Genomic DNA, 21,049 nt, shown 5'->3' with positions numbered 1-21,049 from the left:
AATGCAATAAAGAAAATTCTAACATCAAACACAAGGATGTAATTAATGGGAATGGAGTAGTTGAGTGAATAAACTCACTTAATAGCACTGACTATTTTTCAATTATAGTACCGTTACTACAACATCTACTACAGCACTGGGCAGAATCCCTCATGTATTCTCAGTTGTCGCTTGTTGGATATCTTATATCTAATGCAACCTAATAGTGACCAATTATTATGCCAACATTAAATACAGCATTAAACGATCTAGGTTCCATTTACCCTACAAGGTGAATCCATATGTCTAATTAATCATTAATTTTAGATCAAGCATGGCCCTATTCAAATTAAGATTCACTCAACTTGGGAAACCCAATCTAAAACCAACATAAACTTTCGGACACCTATAATTATGCACATAATCTAAGCGCAAACTATTTTAAAACAACTGAATTTATTAAAAATAAACTAAAATAGATGTTCATAAAAAAATATAGCTAAAATGAAATAAAAACATGTCATTTACTCTCTAAGTATGACCGATTTAAGTCTAAAAGTATCATGATAACTCTTATTTCATAGAGTTATCACACCCCCAAACTTAAATCATTACTCGACCTCAAGTAATGACAACAACACTACTACTTTAATCACACAATCATGCAATTACGACTTAGCTTTGTTATCAAGTTTTTTAGGATTCATCAACTGTCAGATCACACTCTTAATCATGCAAAGTTGCCAAAGCAGTTCAGTTCTAGACTTAGGCCTTATCTTGTCCAAAATGTGTGCGTGTTACTTCGATCAAATTACAGAGGTGCTGCAGCATCACACAGACATTATATATAACTTAGAGGTAAAACATAAGTACATTCACATATGGGGGAGGTAGAAGTCACAAATAGGCTCAAATTGTGCTACAAGTCTATTTTGTTTTTTAATGTCAAATTCTTTTCAATGTACCATTGATTTTTCATGTGAATGTCTATCATTTGTAATGATGACACCTAATTACTCAACCAATTCACATATCAGAGTTATTGTAACAATAACATGTAGAATACTATACCATAGTCATATCTATAGACACTTTTAACTCAAGATTGAACATGAGGCTCATGAACAGACCTAACTACTCAATATCCTAGAAAGAGGAATTTTTATATATATTATATTTGTTACAGCAATGCTCATAACTCTTGTTGCCTTTTTACTCAAGTCTGCATATGGGGTGCATATTTAGCCCTAGTTATTCAACAACTTAAGCCATTGGAGCAGAATTTATTTCATACCAAGCACAATTTATGATAAATTTAAATAAAAAAAATTCTCTTAAACTTGAGATATTTTCTACCATTTTTTGGTCTTTCTGGCTCTACTACATCATACTAATAAAACTAAACCAAAGCCTAAGTGTTGAGACATAATTTTAACCTTCATCTATAAACTATCCCTACTTGGCGGTTCACAAATACTAAATGACTCTCAATTTATCTTCATTAGGTTTTCCAATCCATACACAAATACTAGATAACAGAGCTACACATAACACACAACACAAACACATGCACTCACAAACACATTCCACCATAATTCAACCCCTCCCAAACTTGAGAGGTGTTGTTTCCTCACAAGCACATAAAATAAAACAAGACAAACATGCATACACTAACAAGAAAGAAGTGCAAAATAAACAATTTAAATAAAGGAAAAGTTTTAGAAATTTAAAATTAAATTGGGCTAGCAGGGGATACTCCCATGTTGTTGGATGTTCTGTTGCACTTACTGCTAAAAAAGGTTCATTTCTTCTTAGTTGCACTTCGCAAACGTTCCTTAGGTGAACCTTGTGTTATGGCAGCTGACTGCTTCTTCTTCTGGCTTTGAGTTGGACTGATAGGTGGGGTTCTAACAGGTTCAATAGTTTTAGGCTGAGTTGGGCTTGTTCACTTGTGCTCTGGCTCTTATGGTGTGGAAGCACCTCTAGAGGTTTGTGCCCCTTTGCGTTTGCTGGATACCTTGGGAGCTGTGATAGAGGATTTAGTCGGAGTTTGTTGGGTAGTGGCTGGAGCAGGTTTTGCTACAGTAAGCTCCTTAACAGTGATACTAGCAATGAGGTCTCTCAGGTTGCTTCTTGCTTCGTCTGTTTTAGCAACTTTACTAATAGTTTGCTTTATAGTTGTATCCACATCCTCTTCCCATTCTAATTCTGACTCCTCTTCTTCCAAAATTTTCTCTTTTCCCTTGCATGAAGGAGTCACCTTTGGGAGTGTTGCCTCTCTATTCTTCTCTTTTAAGCCTTCTGTTTTTGCTTCAACATCTTTTTTTTTTCTCTGGCTGCTGATTTTCCTCAAACTCTCATTTTGTCTCCTTTTATGTTCCCTCCGATGCAACAAGTTCTTCTGCCTCTCTAAAATTGAACTGCTGCAATAACGAATCTAGAAAATATGCATCTCTACTCATTATGTACAGGGCAAATTGGTGTTTTTGGGCTTCCAAATGCTGCAAGTGGGTCCAAAATCTCTTATTCTCTTCCATATCGGCTTGGGCACATGCTTGCACTACCTTACTAAGTGCTTAAATCATGTTCTCGATCCTTGTAGCATGTTCTGTTTTTGCTGTAGCAGGGCATTCTAGAGCTGCTGCAGCTACAAATTCTCCAGCACTTCTCTCAACTGTCCTCACAGTAATGACTCATTCATTCTTCATTTGCTCATCATTATCCTTAAATTGAACTCCCGATGCCTCGCATATTCCCGTGATAAGAGAAAGGAAAAGTAATACAACATATTTTTTCTTTTTCATAGCACAATCTCTAATTTCCCTATTTATGATCTTGACTACATCTATAGTGAAGTCTTTAACTATGGCATTGAGAGTGAGCCTATCTTATGAAACTGTGGTGGTGTGGGTAGTTGGCATCAATCGAGATTTAAAGAACTTAACCCAAACTTTGGCAATAGGTTTCAAATCGATTCTATTAATCACACACCCTTCTTCATTTATCCATGCACTACTCGGGACAATTAAGGTTTTGAACACTTCCCCTCACTTTTTAACGGTCATATTCTCAGTAAATTGTGTGTACTCACATTCTAAAGCAGTGGGTAAATCATAAAATGAATTAATAACTCTCGAGTCTAAAGGATCTTGGACTTATCTTACAAAAATATTACGCTGATCCTACCACAGCGTGTTGGAGTAAAATTCTTTAACAACCGGAACAATTGGGTCTTGAGGGTGAGAGCAAAATTTAACCCATCCTCGCCTTGCTACAAAAATATAAATGCTGCTCATTACACTCGTGGGTTGCTTGGGGAATATGAAGCCCTTTTCTTTTAAGAGTTTCTATGGCTCTATGAATTCCTCAAATTTATCTTCAGCCTTGTAGCTATGGAAGTGTGAAGGAATTTATCTTCCCACTTGTAGTTACGGAAGTGTGAAAGGTCCTTTAGTCGAGCAGCTTTCATCTTGAACTTCGGCATTGCTAGAGCAGACTGAATAGAATTGTATAGTGCCTCAAAGAGAAGTAAATCATAAAAAGAATTGGAAATAATGGTGAGAGTTGTTGATGGGGGAAGGCAAAGAATTATGCTGAGAGTGAAAGAGCTACAATAAATCCCTAATTTATAGCAACAGATAAAACAGAAAAAAGAAGGTAATTAATAGGATAAATTGGAAAGAATATTTGAAATTTAAAACAAATCCAATTTTAAAAAAGAAAAGATATTTGTCACGATTATTTAGGGATTACCCAATCATTCCTTATCTATAACTTTGCTCTGCTGTTGCCAGCTTGCAAAATCACCCCCAACGGTAAAAATTTTCTCAGTTTTGTCAACGCAACGATAAAAATCACTACTGCAGCAATTAATCTAGTGCTACAACAACTGCGATAAATTTCCTTGTTGGCTAAGAACAACTTTCCAACAGTCATGTTGTATGTAATATTGTAACAACTCGTGCCAGTTTCTTAGCCCTTTTTTTTTAATTTATTTGATGCAATAAAATAAAAGAAAAAAGAAATTAAATAGTCAATTCAAAATGACAAAAATTGTAAAGAAAAGCATGCAAAATTAGATTTAATTTTTAAGGAAAAATTGAAATAACTCCCCTAATCATTGGGTTTCCTCCTAATTAGCGCTTGATTATAGGTCTTTCATTCTGACCATCATTACTTGCTCATGAGGGATCCCTCAGGGAAACTCCTCCCTTGGGTGATTTACAGTAACTCCTATGTAATGCTTCACTTTGTGCCCATTATCCTTAAATTCTTGACCTGTTCTTTCATCTAAGAGTTCAACAGCCCCATGAGGATATACTTTAACGAACTTAAAAGGTCCTAACCATTTAGATTTCAATTTTCCAGGAAAGAGCCTTAATCTTGAGTTATAAAGCAAAACTTGATTGCGTGGAATGAGTTCTCTTTGCTGGATTCTTTGGTCATGCCATTGTTTGGTCTTCTCCTAATAATTTTTGCATTTTCATAAGAGAATAACCTGAACTCCTCCAGCTCATAAAGTTGTAATTTTCTTTGCTCTACTGCAGCAGCCATATCCATATTCAATTGCTTAACTGCCCAATATGCTTTGTGCTCTATCTCTAATGGCAAGTGACACGCTTTTCTATAAATAATTCTTACGATGACATGCCAATTGGAGTTTTATAGGCTGTTCTATAAGCTCATAAGGAGTCATTTAATTTAAATGACCAATCCTTTCTGTTGGGACTCACAACTTTCTCCAAAATCTTCTTTATCTCCCTATTAGATGCCTCTGCATGTCTACTTGTTTGCGGATGATATGCTGTAGCAATCTTTTGCTTAATTGCATACTTGGCCAATGTTGTAGAGATGTTCGGTTGCAAAAATGTGTTCCTTCATCACTAATAATGGCTCTTGGAGTCCTAAATCTTGAAAAGATGTTTTTCTGATGGAAATTCACCACTACTTTGACATCATTAATTAGTAATGCTACAGTTTCCACCCAATTGGAGACATAGTATACCATGTATAGATTGTTGAAAGAAGGTGGGAATGGTCCCATAAAATTTATCCCTCATACATCAAAAAGTTCCTCTTCCAAGATGTTAGCGAGTAGTATCTCATGCTTTTGAGAGATGTTTCCTGCCCTTTGACACCTGTTACAACATTTAACAAACTCATAAGAATCTTTAAAAATTGAGAGCCAGTAATAACCTGGTTGAAGGACTTTTGTTGTTGTCTTGTGCCCTCCAAAGTGTCCTCCATATGCTGCAGTGTGACAGTATTATAAGATGTCTGAAATTTCTTCATTTGGTACATATTTTTTGATCAGATGATCTAAACACATCTTTTACAAGTAAGGCTTATCCCATTGATAACTCTTTGCATCATGAAGAAACCTCTTTTTTATTAGTAACTCAAATCTGGTGGTAATAGTCCACTCATCAAATAATTAGCAAAGTCTGCATACTAAGGAAATCTCAATTGCTGTAGCATCTGAGTACTGTAGCATTAACAATTGCTCATCAGGAAATATTTTTGTTATATCTTGCTTTGTAAGAGTGTTTTCATCTGCTTCCAGCCTTAAAAGATGATCTGCTACTAGATTCTCAGTATCTTTTATGTCCTTGATCTCTAAGTCAAACTCTTATAGCAATAGGATCCACCTAATTAATCTTGGTTTGACATTCTTCTTTGAAATCAAATACTTTATAGCCGAGTAATCTATGAAAACAATCACTTTGGTGCCAACCAAATAATCTCTGAATTTATCAAATGTAAAAACAACTGCCAACAACTCTTTTTCAGTGGTAGTATAATTTAGTTGTGCAATAGCTAAGGTCTTGCCGACATAATAAATATAATGAAAAATCTCGGCTTTCTGTTGCCGTAGTACTACTCCAACAGAATGATCACTTGCGTCACACATCAATTCAAATGGCATACTCTAATCTAGTGCTATAATAATTGGTGCTATAACAAGAGCTTTCTTCGATTCAACAAAAGCCTTTAACAATCCTCATCAATTGAAAAGTTTGTCATGTTCCAGTAACATGCATAAATGTTTAGCTATTTTTTAAGAATTCTTTAATGAACATTCTATAGAACTCAGCATGTCCTAAGAAACTTCTAATGCCCTTTACTGAAGTAGGTGGTGGAAGTTTATCAATCACCTCTATTTTTGCCTTATCCACCTCTATCGCATTTCTAGAGACACTATGGCCTAGGATTATCCTTTTTTGTACTATAAAATGGCACTTTTCCCAATTTAGTACCAAGTTGGTCTCTTCGCATCTCTTAAGCACATTTTCTAAGTTGTGCAAACAATCACCATATGCAAGTGTTTGCTTGACCATATATGAAAAAATGGACATCATACACATCTAGAAAGTTGTTGGAGCATTGAACAAACTGAATGGCATCCTTCTGAAGGCAAATGTTCTATATGAACAAGTGAATGTTGTCTTCTCCTCATCTTCTGGTGCTATAACAATATGGTTATAGCCTGAATATTCATACAAGAAAAAATAATATTATTTTCCAGCAAGTCTGTCTAGCATCTAGTCTATGAAGGGCAATGGAAATTGATTTTTTCTTGTAACTTTGTTTAGATTCCTATAATCCATGCAAACTCTCCATGCAGTCATTGTTCCTGTGGGAATGAGCTCATTCTTTTCATTTGCTACCATAGTCACTCCACTTTTCTTTGGAATACATTGTACTGGACTTATCCATGAGTTGTCTAATATTGAGTAAATAATTCCAGCATCAAGCCACATAATGATCTCCTTTTTCACATCTTCCTTCATGATATGATTCAATTTTCTTTGTTGCTCCACAAAATAATTGTAGCAGTCCTTCAGTGAAATCTTATGCATGCATATAGAAGGGCTAATTCTTTTAATATCTGTCATAGTCCAACCAATAGCCTTCTTGTATCTCTCCAATATATCCATCAAGCTCTTCTTCTAATCTGCACCCAAAGAAGATGAAATGATTACTAGAAGTGTATTATTATTACCAAGATAAACATATTTTAAATGTGAAGGTAAAAGTTTTAATTCTAAAATAGGAGGTGACTCAATAAAACGAACATAAGGTTTTACTTCCATGTTTAAGATATCTGGAGATTCAAAGTGTCTGTCAGCCCTTATGAGTTGCTTTTCTCCTAACCATACTATGTTTGTTGTTTCAGGATCTTCATCTTCAAGTTCTTCAAATATTACAGTGTTGATTTCCTCCTTAATGCAACAATTGTTTAACCTCTCTATCACATCAAAGTCCACAATACTAATAAAATTACAGTCTTCAATATCATGAGGACTCTTTATAGCAACCAACACATTAAATGTAACTTGCTGGTTATTCACCTGCATAGTCAACTCTCTTTTTTGCACATCAATTAAAGTCTTCCCCGTAGCTAAAAAACTGCTTCTTATAATGATTGGCACTTCTTTTTTTGCCTCAAAGTCCAACACTATGAAATTTACTGAAAAAATAAATTTATCCACCTTCACTAATACGTCTTAAATCTTTCTTCCTATATAAGCATGAGATCTATCAGCAAATTGTAAAGTCACGGTTGTTGGCCTAACTTCTCCAACTCTCAATTGCTTGAACATTAATAATGACATAAGATTAATGCTAGGCCCCAAATCACAAAGTGTCTTACCACTGTATTTAGTTCCAATAGAGCATCAAATCGTAAAGCGCCTTGGATCCTTCAACTTTTGAGGGATTTTGTTCTGAAGCATATGATTGCATTCTTATGTTAGAGCAATTGTTTCAAACTCTCCAAACCTCATTTTCCTTGCCAAAATATCTTTGAGGAACTTCACATAATTTGGCATTTGTTCGAGAGCCTCTATAAAAAGAATGTCGATATATATATGCTTCAACACTTTCAGAAACTTGCTAAATTGCGTGTCTTGTTTTTACTTCTGAAATCTTTGAGGGAAACGGTAGGTGTCTAAACTGTTGTGTTGCAATAGGTTGTGCAGGTTGCTTCTCTTTTGCCATGTTCTGGACTGATGTGCCTAGTATTGTAACATCTTCTTCCACAATTGCTAGATCATTATTTTCTACTGATACTATAGCTTGGATGTTCACATCATTGGGCTAAAAGGTAGGTTGTTGTGGCTCTTCTTCAATTTGAGTTTCCTTTTAGGTTGAAACGGGCTCTACTCTTCTTTTTGGTACACTAACAATAATATGAACATCTTTTCCAGACCTTAAGCTAATTACCTTGCAATGCTCTTTTCCTTTTCTTCTCGGATCCTCTGTATTGCTTGGTAAACTGCCTTGAGGTCTGCTACTCAATGCTGTAGCAAATTGTCCAATCTGATTCTCTAAGTTTCTTAAAGACACAGCTTGGCTCTTAACAACTGCTTTATTCTTCACAATATATTCCTTAAGCAAAGTTTCAAGAGAACTAAGTTGACCATTGCTGGTGTTTCTTTACCCTTGATTTTACTGGTGAAATCCAGGTGCTTAAACATGTTTGTTTTTTCCATTGGTTACTGTAACATTCTGGTTCTAATTGCTTTATGAAAAGTTTGGGTGCTGTCTCTATCTAGGGTTTTAAGTGTTTGAATATGAATTGTTCTAGTTCTGTCTGTTGAAATTACCCATATAATTGACTGAGGCTAGATTTCCAAGACAATTGTCAAATAAGTGTCTCTCTCCACAATAAACGCAGGATACTTCAGTAACTTAGTTAACTATTGCTGGAACAGTTGTCATAGCCTTCACTATATTTTTTAATGTGGTTACTTGGGCTAATTATGTTGTCAAGGCATCTACATTATGAACTCATGTTATTTCTCTTGCTGCAACTTGCCTAGTTGATGGCCACTGATAATTATTGTTGGCTATCGTCTCCAAAATTTCATAAGCCTCATTGTAAAACTAAAATAATAAGGCCTCATTTGCTGAAGCGTCCACTATTAATCTAGTGCTTGGGTTGAGTCTGTTATAGAAAGTTTCCAATTGTATGCAACAAGGAATACCATGATGAAAACATCTCCTAAGTAACTCCTTAAATCTTTCCCATGCATCATACAAACTCTCACCTTCAAGTTGATGGAAAGATGTGATCTCGTTCCTTAATTTTGCATTCTTGGTTGGTAGGAAATATTTCATTAAAAATTTGTCAGCCAAGTCATTCCATGTTGTGATGGAGTCAAGTGGTAGGGAATTTAACCATGCTCTTGATCGATCTTTTAAAGAAAACGGGAAAAGTCTAAGCCTCAATGCTTTCTAAGATGTTCCAGCAATCTTGAAAGAATCACTTACTTCTATAAACAACTTAAGGTGTAGATGAGGATCTTCATATGGCAACCCATTGAATTGCCCTACTGTTTACAACATCACTGGTTTAAGCTAAAAATTATCAGTTTGCACTTTGGGTCTAACTATTCCAGGGTTTATGGCTCGAGGAGTTAACACTGCATAATCTCTAATGGCCTTGTCTCTATCATCCGCCATATGCATAATGTAGTTATTCCCTGGTTGCCCATAAATAATATGCTCATTCTGACCTTCTTGACCTCCTTCTGCATTCACTGGTTGTATTTCTCATCGTGAGTTCAAATTTCTCATATCTTTGCAAATCATCCATTTCTACAGTAGCTTTAGAATTTGTTTGCTCTTTTCTCAATCTCCTTCTAATTCTTTTAATTTCTGGATCAAACTGGAATTCAACAGGTTTATATTTATGCATCCAAGGGTTGTCTGTCAACAAAATAAAAAAATTAAAATAAAATCAAAATATAACACCATTTAAGATTAATTTCATAAATCACAATGAACAATCAATCCTTGGCAACAACGTCAAAAACTTGGTGTGCGATTTCTAATGCAATAGGTGTCAATGTTCAAGTGTACACAATAAGTAATATATTGATGAATAGGGATTGATGTTATCAGATTTACTACAGCAATCTTAACAGTGCAATTTTGTTCTAAATGAAAATAAGACAATTTATAAAACTAATAAACTAATTAAAATAAAAATGCAATAAATAAAATGCAATAAAGAAAATTCTCACGTCAAACATAGGGATATAATCAATGGGAATTGAGTAGTTGAGTGAATAAACTCACTTAATTGCATTGATTATTTTTCAATTATAGTATCGTTGCTACAAAATTTAGTACAACACTAAGTAGAATCTCTCATGCATCTCCAGTTGTCGCCTGTTGGATATCTTATATCTAATGTAACCTAACAGTGACCAATAGTTATGTCAATATTAAATATAACATTAAACGATCTAGGTTCCATTGACCCTACAAGGTGAATCCTTATGTCCAGTTCATCACTAATTTTAGATCAACTATGGCCCTTTTCAAATTGAGATTCACTCAACTTAGGAAACTCAATTTAAAACCAAGTATTGTCTTAATGAGATCCACTGAGTCAGACCTTTTTTAAGCTCTTTCTTAGCTAGTATCCACTAAATGTGTGGTCAGCCGAATAGGGAATTAAAATAAATACAATTAAGACAAAATGCTATAGCAAACATAAAGCAACATACGTATATCAGTCAAACATCCATTAAGATCGTTTATCCCTCAACAAGAATCAAACTTAGTTCATGATTTGCAATAAAACAGTAAATAAAATTAGTTCAGCCATCAAATGCATCCCTATAAATAAACAGAAACCAAGAAAATAAGAAGAAGAATTGATTTCTAATTGATCTTTGTGATTCCTCCTCTGTTTCAGCCTTCAATCTATCTCTTGATTTTTGTTCTCGTATTGTTTCTTTGCGAATTTTCTCCTTGAGTGACAGCTCTCTCATTTTCCTTTTCATGCGTGCTCCTTTTATAACTTAGAATTAGGGTAACAGAAAGTATATGGCGCGTATCCTCCATTTTTGGAAACTTTCTATCTCAATCTTTTAATTGTAGTGCGCGAAATCCAGTCTATCAATGCTCTAGGATTGCTACAACAACAACTACAGCATTTGGACTATTCTAGATTTGTTTCAATTCTTCTGTAGCCAAGTTCTTTCAATGTTTCTGCAAGTCTGTTACAACAGCATTCCTTCCCTAAAACTTGAGCTTTCAGTCACCTACAATTATACACATAATCTAAGCACAAATTATTAAAAAACAACTCAATTTATGTCATTTACTCTCTAAGTAAGTATTACCAATTTAAGTCTAAAAGTGTCACGATAACTCTCATTTCATAGAGTTATCAATGTATAGAGAAAGTGATCGATGATTACCAAAACTTGTCTCAAAAGCTACTTATACTAGAGGAAGCCTAATGTTGGGCATCATTCTAAATGCTTTAAACCTCTAGGATGTTTGCCTGACTAACCAGCTGGAGAGGAGCTAGTTGTGTCGAGTATGCAAGAGAGAATATTCGAAATGCTAAATCATGTCAAAGCTTCATTTTCATGTCAAGAGATCTCCCAACTTTAGAAGCACTAATTATATTTGCATCTTGGACCCATTTAAACATTCATAAAAAATCCACTGGTTTGTTAAATGTTTATAACTTTATGATGACTTAATAGCATTTCTTAACCATACAATTAAAAATCATTTTATTTCAATATAACGAAAACTATTTATTTGTGCTCCCACTGCTAATTAGTTATTTGATCTTTTATAAGCTTACAGATTAGAGCTAGATTTTAAGATCTTTACATTGGATTAGTTGACCAATGATGGTAGTAGTAGCCCTAGTAAGAAGCGCAAAATAAATTTAACTCTCTGTTTGTAGATATTTTCTATTGTAGTGTTCAAGCGGATGTCTTTAAACTCATTTTCTTTCCTTTATGACATTTAGGACAATGTCTTATTCTAGTTGAGGGGAAAGAATACTTGACACTTGTGGAATAACTGATAGTAGTAATTATTGTATTTTTACTAAATTCTCAGTTTTGGTGATGTTTTTACTAATTTTGGATAAATTTGAGTTACAGATGGCTAGATATAGAATATAGTGACTCTAGAAACACATCTTCTTTATCTTGGTGATGTTTTGTTTGCAAAAAAAAATACAGTCAAAAACTTTTTTAAGGCATTTTTTGTAATCTTTTGACATTAGATAACATGATGACTTCTAAATTTTGGCACCCGTATCATCTTTGGATTTAAGTTATGTTACACCATATTTGCCACTTGCATGTTGATGTTGGTGACAAGTGTTTATTGAGAGATTTGATGAGTAAAATTGATTGAGTTATTTGAAAGAATGTACATGTCATAATAAATTTCAAATGAGTTTTTCACCTATTATTTTTATTGGAGAGCAACCTTTTTTTTTATTCTTTTCATGGTTAGGAGTTTATTATTTTATATATGATATCTATATTTTTCTTTTGAATTGACCAATGAAAAATATAAATAAATAAATAAATGTGTGTTGCTACATCTAAAATTCCATTAAACTAATAGATACGAAAGAATATTTAGAGCTCTAAAAATGATAGAAAAGCTATATGTTATCCGCTTGAACCTTTCAAGCTATCCCCATTGTGAAATATACATAGTTGCCCCTTTTGTTTGTGTGTGTGTGTGTGTGTGTATTTGTTAACTTATTATCTTATCCACTCCAATTTGACGTATTACTTTCTGTTTTATGTTTTCCATCACGTATTCATGTTTGAGAAAAATATGGAAGCTTTTTTTTTTAAGAAAAGCATGCATTACAAAAAGAAAATTAAAAAGAAAAGAAAATAAAATAAAAAATAAATAAAAGAAACTGAAAAGCACCTTGCAATTTCTAAAAGATGTCTTTTTTTTTTTAAACATATGTTTTGTTTTTCCTATTATCTGTTCTTTGTTAGCCGTGTCTTTAGCTTATGTTGCGTCATAGTAAATGTCCTTCTTGACTTTAGAGAATTATAGTATGAAGTAGAAGCTTGTAATATGAACTAAAAAATGTAGTAATGCATAAAAATAAATACAAATAATATTATTGATTTAACTAGTAATTCGTTTGACTTAAGATCACATTCTTTTCTAAGTTATGGACATTATTCTTTTATCTTGGTGAGAGTATGTAATATTATTTTTATATTATTTTCGTTTAATCTGCCATTTTAAAATTACTCTTTTTATTGGGATTTATTTTCTTTTGAGAGTGTCACTATCACCCATCAGATTTTAGAGTTTGACATGTCATTTTTAAAAGTGGCGTAATTAATGTAACTTTGATAATTGATCATTTCACATGAGTTTACTTTACTTATTTGCATGACTGGTTGATGTGGGAGTGATATTTTTTTTTTCGAGGTCGAAGATAATACTTATACTTTTATTTTATTATTGTCATGAATGTAATAAAAATGACAAAAAGCATTGGCTTCTTATAAAAGGGGGAGTAGAAGAAAAGGATCGAGGGGGAGCAACGGATGACAATAGCAGAGAAAACAATTTCTTCTCTTTTATTGTGTAGTAAATTTTCCTTTAATATATTTTAGAAGTTTGCAAAGTAAATGAGTGTTTTATTTGTCAATACGAGTAGATAATTTTCCAAGCTATAGTGAAAGGTGAAGCTCAAATATTTAAATTATGGAAGTTTATAGTTTATAGACAATCAAGTTTATAGTTTATTATTTTAATTATATATTTACAAGTTATACTTTTCACTTGTTATTTTTATTTCATTTTAATATTTAGATCTACGGTCACTTTGGATCCGTATAACATTTAGAACTATTGTCAAAACACCATTATAGCTATGGCGCATTATGTATTTTATCTCTATATTTATTCATAAGTGGTTAGTTAATAATTAAATAAATATAAAATATGACATGAGAGAATATTATGACTATAATTTAAATACCTAGAGTGGATCTTATAATCTTAACACTTTTCAAAAATATAATTTCTTTTTCTGTAAATTGATTTTATTTAATGATTAACTACTAGATTTTTAGGTTTCTTGTGGTTCGACTCAGAATTCACAGGGTTATATTATAATTAGACACTCTTATGCTTCAGAGTAATCAACACTTCTAAGTCGTATTAGTAACTATGATTTTATCACAACTGTGACATTGTTATGTCAATGATTTTGACCATGCTTCTGTGCGGTAGCATTTGCTTTAGGAAATAGTTTTGCACCAGCTGGATGAGCTTGATGATTCTTGATTATTAGCTTATTATTCTTCTTGTTGTCATGGAGATAGAACCAGATTTAACACGTGAAATATAAAACACGTCTTCGCTAATATGTCTTTGTCAAATGGTCTTCTATCAATATAATACTAATTGTAGAATGATTTTGTACAATGCATAATTATATTTTTTTATGCTCTTATAGTTGAAGGTTTCACCATTGAACATGAGAAAGAATTGATGACTTTTGGTGGCAAATCTCTCTTGTAGATCTTTGAAGATAAGATTTTCTGTCTTCAATGATTGATGAAGATGATGAAGGAGGAAGATCGTGGCTTTAGTGTAATCTTGAGTGGATGCGTTGTGCCAGGCTTGATTGGGTTGCAAGGCCCATGGTTGCAAGGTGAATATCTTTAATTAATAATAAAAATCTTCTAATTCCTTAAAAGATCTTTAAATTTTGAAGTTAAAAACTTCAATCTTCAATTGATTTCTTCAAATTCTTGAAGTCTTGAGTCTTTATTTAAGAGTATTAGTAGAAAAAATAAACAGAACTAAATTTTACTTTATGATGTGGAAGATCCAAATTAATGGCAACCACTGCTCATACTCGTAATGATAGTTGTATTAATTAAATAAAATAAAAAGAGTTATGGGACAAAATATTTCCTATACCAACGCAATCTTGTGTTGATAACATATAATGGATCTATGTGTAGGTTTTTCTAATATTTAAAGAAAAATAGGGAGAAACAGAGAACTTTTACTTTCAATCTTGAATGAATTCTAAATGAATTATGAATGTTTATAACCAATAGCTCATATTTATAGGAAACAGTAATTGGCCATCTGAATTCTCAACCTATCAGTGGTATTTTCAATTCCCAGAATACTAAATTTTGATCTCAAAATACATAATCTAGAAATTATACATAAATAAATTAACAACAGTTTTCAGTATATTTTGTTCTTTAAATGAAACATGCACGATTACCACTCAAGTATTTAGCACTCATAAAGACTATTTGCATTCTGCCTTCTCAATTAATTCCAAAACATCTCTCACTCCATCAAGCAATAGTAAATTTGGTCCAATTTTTAGAGTAATTGGTCGTTCTACGATAATGGAATAAAAAACCCAATACTAATAGTGGAATTTTTGTAAATCATTGATTTCATGTAATGATCTATAATAAGTAAACAAAATAAATAATAAAAAAGGAAGATTTCTACTTTCCCTTCACTAAAATCAATGTATGCTACTTATCCTCTTACTATTTTGATAATGGTCAATAAACGCTCTAGTATAAGAAATTTAAAGAAAAAGAAAGATAAATGAGTCATTTGCTTAATATTTTATCTTACAAATATAAAATATATATTTATTATAAGGAAAGATGATTACAAAATAACAAAAAGTAAAAGAAAAATATATTATTATTAATTTTTAGATCACATTAAAACTTATATTTCTTACTTTTGATACTTAAATTTTATATTTTAATTTTCACTTATATAATTTATTTAATTACTAATAAATACAAATAAAATGAAATTATACCTAAGCAATCCAAGAGGGGGGTGAATTGGGTTTTCAAAATTATTAAGCGATTAACACACTACAACTAATTCAAATTTTCAATGAAATTAAAAAACTAGTGAATAAATAATCATAATCTAAACATATAGAGAGAAGAGAAGAGAAACAAACACAATATTTTTACGTGGTTCGGCAAAGCCTGCTTACGTCCACGCCTCCAAGCTCACTACGTTTGAGGATTTTACTATCTAAACCTTACAACCTCAAGGCTCACTACGCTTGAAGATTTTACTATCTAAACCTTACAACCTCAAGGCTCACTACGCTTGAAGATTTCACTATCTAAACCTTACAACCTCCAGGCTCTAACAAGATTACAATTTACTTCCAACTTGTCAATAAACCTTTACAACTCTAAGGGATCTCAAACCCTTTATCTCAAGTGTTTCCCACACTCACAATTACTCAATCTTGAAGTGAAAATAAAGATTACACACTTCTTTCCTCACACAAAGTATATGTTTACAAATGAAAGTTCAAAGTGTGACTTGATGAAAGAATAAACAAACTTGAACTCAATATAGCTTAAATATGCAAGAACAAGCTCAATGCCAATTGTAGAATCCATTTTGATTGAGTTTTTTTATAGTAAAAGTAAAAAACTAGCCGTTGTTAACTTTCTAAGTATAATTGGATCGCCGATAATCAGAAGTTGGATTGCCGTTTTGACTTGTATAAATTACTGTTATACTTAAATTTGAATAGTCAGTTCACTGTTTGGAGCTGTCAATTCACTGTTTAATTCCAAAAGTTAATATGTTCGAAGTCTGCTTACCATTTACTAGTTATCGGTTTGCTAATTAATTCTAGTAACCCTGCAAAGAGATATCAGCTAATCGTTTCCAGTAATCGGTTCGCCATTTTCACTTAAATTGCTATCTCGAATTTGTTGGTTAACCATTTTCTAATAAACGGTTCACCATTATCTTCTAAAATCAAAATTATAAATCTTCCTTATAAAAACAGTTTGCCGACTTAGGATTAATTGTTATCTGTTTATTTTCATAATCTTATTCTTGTCTAAAACTTTATACAACCTAAAAATTAATCAGTTTTAAAGGCTCCAACAGTGTTATCCAATTTGTTATCATCAATGTTATGGACACATTTATGTTAACATAAAAGTATATTTAAAAATAAGAATAATATTGTAAAATTATGATAACAAAAAGGTTATTGGTTATTATGAAAATAATAAAGGATAAATGTAAGGGTATATATAACTTCAACATAAGAAATTGGCAATCTCCTTAACAAAATTAAAGTTCAAGTAGATCTCCAACCAAACAACTTGAATTGGATAAAAATTAAAATATATTAATAACTAGATAAGGATTAAAAGATGATGATCACAATGACGATGATGATAACACTTCTTCAATCCGTTTTTTTCTTATTTGATTATGAACTTAGAAAGAAAAAGAAACTAATTCAAACACAGTTATTAAAAAGTCATCGAAATTTGATTGTTTTCTTAATCACATAAATCTGATTAGTTATATTGTTTATTTATTTTTATAAATTCTATAAATTTTATTAAGATTAAATGAGAGGAAGCAATAATTACAATAAAATCAAAATACTGAAAAGCAAATGGATCTAATAATTTTTTTTAATTTATTACTAATATAAACAATTTTTTTTGTAATAGTAGGATACTAGGATATAACATATAGCTAGATCTAAACTAAATTAAGAAATTAATTTAAATTAAGCAATTACCTTGGGTAAATAATAACTATTCATTAAAAATATATTAAGGATGGAGATATTTCCTTCTAAATTAAATGGCCGATAGTAATCCTACTATTGATACTATAATTGTTTTTACAGCATATTGAAAAAGCCTTGTAAATATGGCCATGAGCTAAAAAAGCTTTTTAATTCAAATAATTAAGACAGTAATTAGGAAATGATCAGCACCCGATACAATTATTATTTTTTTTTAAAGAAGAAACTTTGTTTTGTAATATATTAACATCTTAGAAATTATATTAATAAAACATCTTGCAAATAAATCATATTTAAACAAAGTCTTTTCATAATCAGTAATTTATTAACATATAAGCATCTAAAGTAAGATTTTTTTTTTATGATGCTATGTGATTTTCACAACATTGATAATTGGATCATTTTAAACACTTGGATTTAAATATTTTAATATCTACTTAATTCAGTGGATAAATAATTACTTAATTAATGAGCAACTAATAATAATTGATAAGAAATAGGTAACCTTTAACTTGAATTCCAATCAGTTGGGTTATTCTATGATGGCAATTAAAATCGTGGCATTAATATCATAATTAAGCATAAATTTTGTAAAGGAAACATAAGATTTGAAAGTTTAATATAAAATTTGTAAATCAATATTAACTATAAAATGAAAACATAATTTTTAAAAATAAAACATATGACTTGTAAATAGAATGTAAAACAAATAAAAAATTAAATGGAACTGATAAATTTCTGTATTATTATAAACAAAACAAAACTTACAAATATAACATAAAACCAGTAGATCAATACTAAGTTCAAAATAAAAAAGAAATTTTAAAAACGGAATATAAGACTTGTAAATGGAAAGTAAAATAAATAAATTAATAAAAAAAACTAGTAAATTAGTATAATATTGATAAACAAAACAAAAACTTATAAATGTAACATAAAATTAGTAAATCAACATTTATTATAAAATAAAACATAAGATTTGTAAATGAAATATAAAACATCTAAATTAATGTAAAAATAGTAAATTGATGCATTATTGGTAAATAAAATAAAAACTTGTAAATATAAGATAAAACTAGTAAATCAACATCAAATGCAAAATAAAACATAATTTTAGAAATGGAACATAAAACTTGGAAATGGAAAGTAAAATAAGTAAATTACTATAAAGCTAGTAAATCAATAGTAAGTGTACAATAAAATATAAATTTTGTTATGACAAAAGTTAATTGTGAATAAAGTAAATTTTGTTGAACAACAACAAAACTGATACTTGAATACTAAAGATTAATTAGGAAATTTCTATAATGTTATGATTAAAATTATAGTATTAATATCATGATAAATTAATAAATTACTGGTAAATAAAATAAAAACTTACAAATATAGTATAAAACTTATAAATGAACAATAAGTGTAAATAAAATATAAATTTTGTAAACTACACATAAAAGTTATGAATAAAAGTAAAATAAGTAAACTAATATAAGATTATTGAAAAAAATGAAAAATTACAAATGTAAAATAAAAAATATTATAATATTATAATATTGATTACCATACATACATACATGCATACATACATACATACATATGTATATATATACACACACATACATACATATACTGATTTTGTATTTAAATTGAATGCTGATAATTTTGAATTTATAAAATACATTAATGTTTTATTAAGGATAAAACTTATTTTTAAAATCAAATTTTAAAAACTATTCTTTTAATGTTTTCAAAGCTGCTATAAGATGAAGTGATTTTACATCATTTATGCCTCCTCAGTAGTGACACCAAATATAAATATAAGTAAGAGGGCAAAGTTTAAATGTACATGAAAAATGCATAAAACTGAAAATTAGATATAATTTTATTGATATATCACATATGTGATTAATAAAATAAGAATATCTTGTTATTTTGTTTGGCTTGATCCACATCGGCATCACTAATTTTGCTTAATTAACATGTGTAGTTTACAAATACTATGATGGAAAATAAAAAATTATAAATATTTTAGAATGAAAATAGAGTTTATAGTTAAACCAATTAAATACAACTTATTCCACCTATTTTCAATACAAGTTTTTTTGTTTTCAATTGATAAGTGGTTCTTTTTCTTTGCTTAATTAAAGTAAATGAATAAAACTATTTTTATTAAAATTCTGTAAAAATTAAGTTAATCATTTTAATAATTAGTAATTTTATATTAATTTACATATTTTATCTTCCACTTATTAATTTTATGTATAATTTATAAAATTTATATTTATCATAACACTGATGTTGTAATTTTAATCATGGATTTGTAGAATTTTTCTTCTAGTTAAATTGAGAGTCTAATGAATTCAAGGAAAAAAAAGAAGTTATGATCCACGTCTGGACATTTATAAATATTTTTTAATTTATAACTATTTTTTAAACAATTTATTAACTGATTATTATAATTTTTAATAATTTATATCGTTGTTATCACACTAAATATATTATACTATTGATCTACGTTGGGACATTTATGGAAGGATAATTTTTAGGGACATCTCTTAAGGTTTGGCGTATTGACACTTAAATAGAAAGTATGACTGTAATTACAGAAACTTCCCTTACCGTTTGTACTCATTTTCCTTGACCATTAGTTGACCAGTGATAGGTCGAAATTACCCTTGCCCCTGAAAAAAGACTAAAATGCCTTTGGTGCCAATTATTAATTATTAAGCTAATCATTACAACACCTTAGGAAATAAAAATTCGACACCAAGTATCTTCAACTGGGGAAAACAAAACTACCGCTAGTAAACTTGGCTAGCCAGACTATACAGTAAAATAAAATTTAATAAAATTTAACATAATACAGCAATTCAAAATCAAGTTCAAAATCAGCTTTGGTATTTCTAATACACAATAACCTTGACATTTTTTTAGTTCCATTGATCTTTAAAATCCTCCTAGTTGCATGATATTTTTCAACCATCTCCTTCGGAATAAGAATTTATTCTCCACCACTAACTTCGACCTTTACTGTTTTTTCTTCTACTTCTTTGTGAAGTACAACTACCTTATTTTCCAAATTTTCAGCATATCTTGCCTTTTTTTCTTTCCAATTATTCCTGCCAAATTTACTAAATGTGCTGAAGATGAAATGGGAAGTAGAGTAAAGAAAGAAAAAATCTAGAAACAAGAAGAGTCAGGTAACCTCCACCTTCTTTGAGTTGGGCTTATAAAATTCCCTCTTACTAGCTTCACATGCAGCAGTGGCCGAGAGCTTTTTGGCCTTGATCAAATTTTTTACAATTAATTCAATTCAAATATGATCTGTAGAAAAAATATTAAAAAAACTATATTTTTACACATTCATGGTTAAAAAAATTATATTTCTTCATTGTATTTATCACTAATGCTTTTCTTATCAATTGACGAAAAAATCTCCATATTAAGGAGCACAAGCAATATCCTTTTCAACTTCTTCAAAACATCACAAACAAACCCATATTTTCTAATAATATTAATACATACAACTTCACTAATTTCTAACCTGCATAGGTATATTTAGTTCAAGCACATGTTAAGAAGTCAAATCTTCCCAACATCATCCATATTTATTCATAACAGTGCTAACTCATTTTTATTTGACAAAGAACCCACATAAAAATCACTAATTTC

At 30.6% G+C, this 21,049-nt stretch overlaps 1 non-coding gene across 1 annotated transcript; it reads left to right on the top strand.

The window, feature by feature from the left end:
- Positions 1–8,965: 8,965 nt before the first annotated feature.
- Positions 8,966–9,072, top strand: LOC112101374. Its single transcript, XR_002907501.1, has one exon. It is a non-coding gene; the product is annotated as a small nucleolar RNA R71 (small nucleolar RNA).
- The last annotated feature ends 11,977 nt before the right edge of the window (positions 9,073–21,049 follow it).

The sequence above is a fragment of the Citrus clementina genome, unplaced genomic scaffold (assembly GCF_000493195.1).
Source record: "Citrus clementina cultivar Clemenules unplaced genomic scaffold, Citrus_clementina_v1.0 scaffold_2, whole genome shotgun sequence".
NCBI classification, from domain to species: Eukaryota; Viridiplantae; Streptophyta; class Magnoliopsida; order Sapindales; family Rutaceae; genus Citrus; species Citrus x clementina.
Note: the sequence above shows the minus strand (reverse complement) of the source record. Positions and strands in the feature narration are given on the sequence as shown.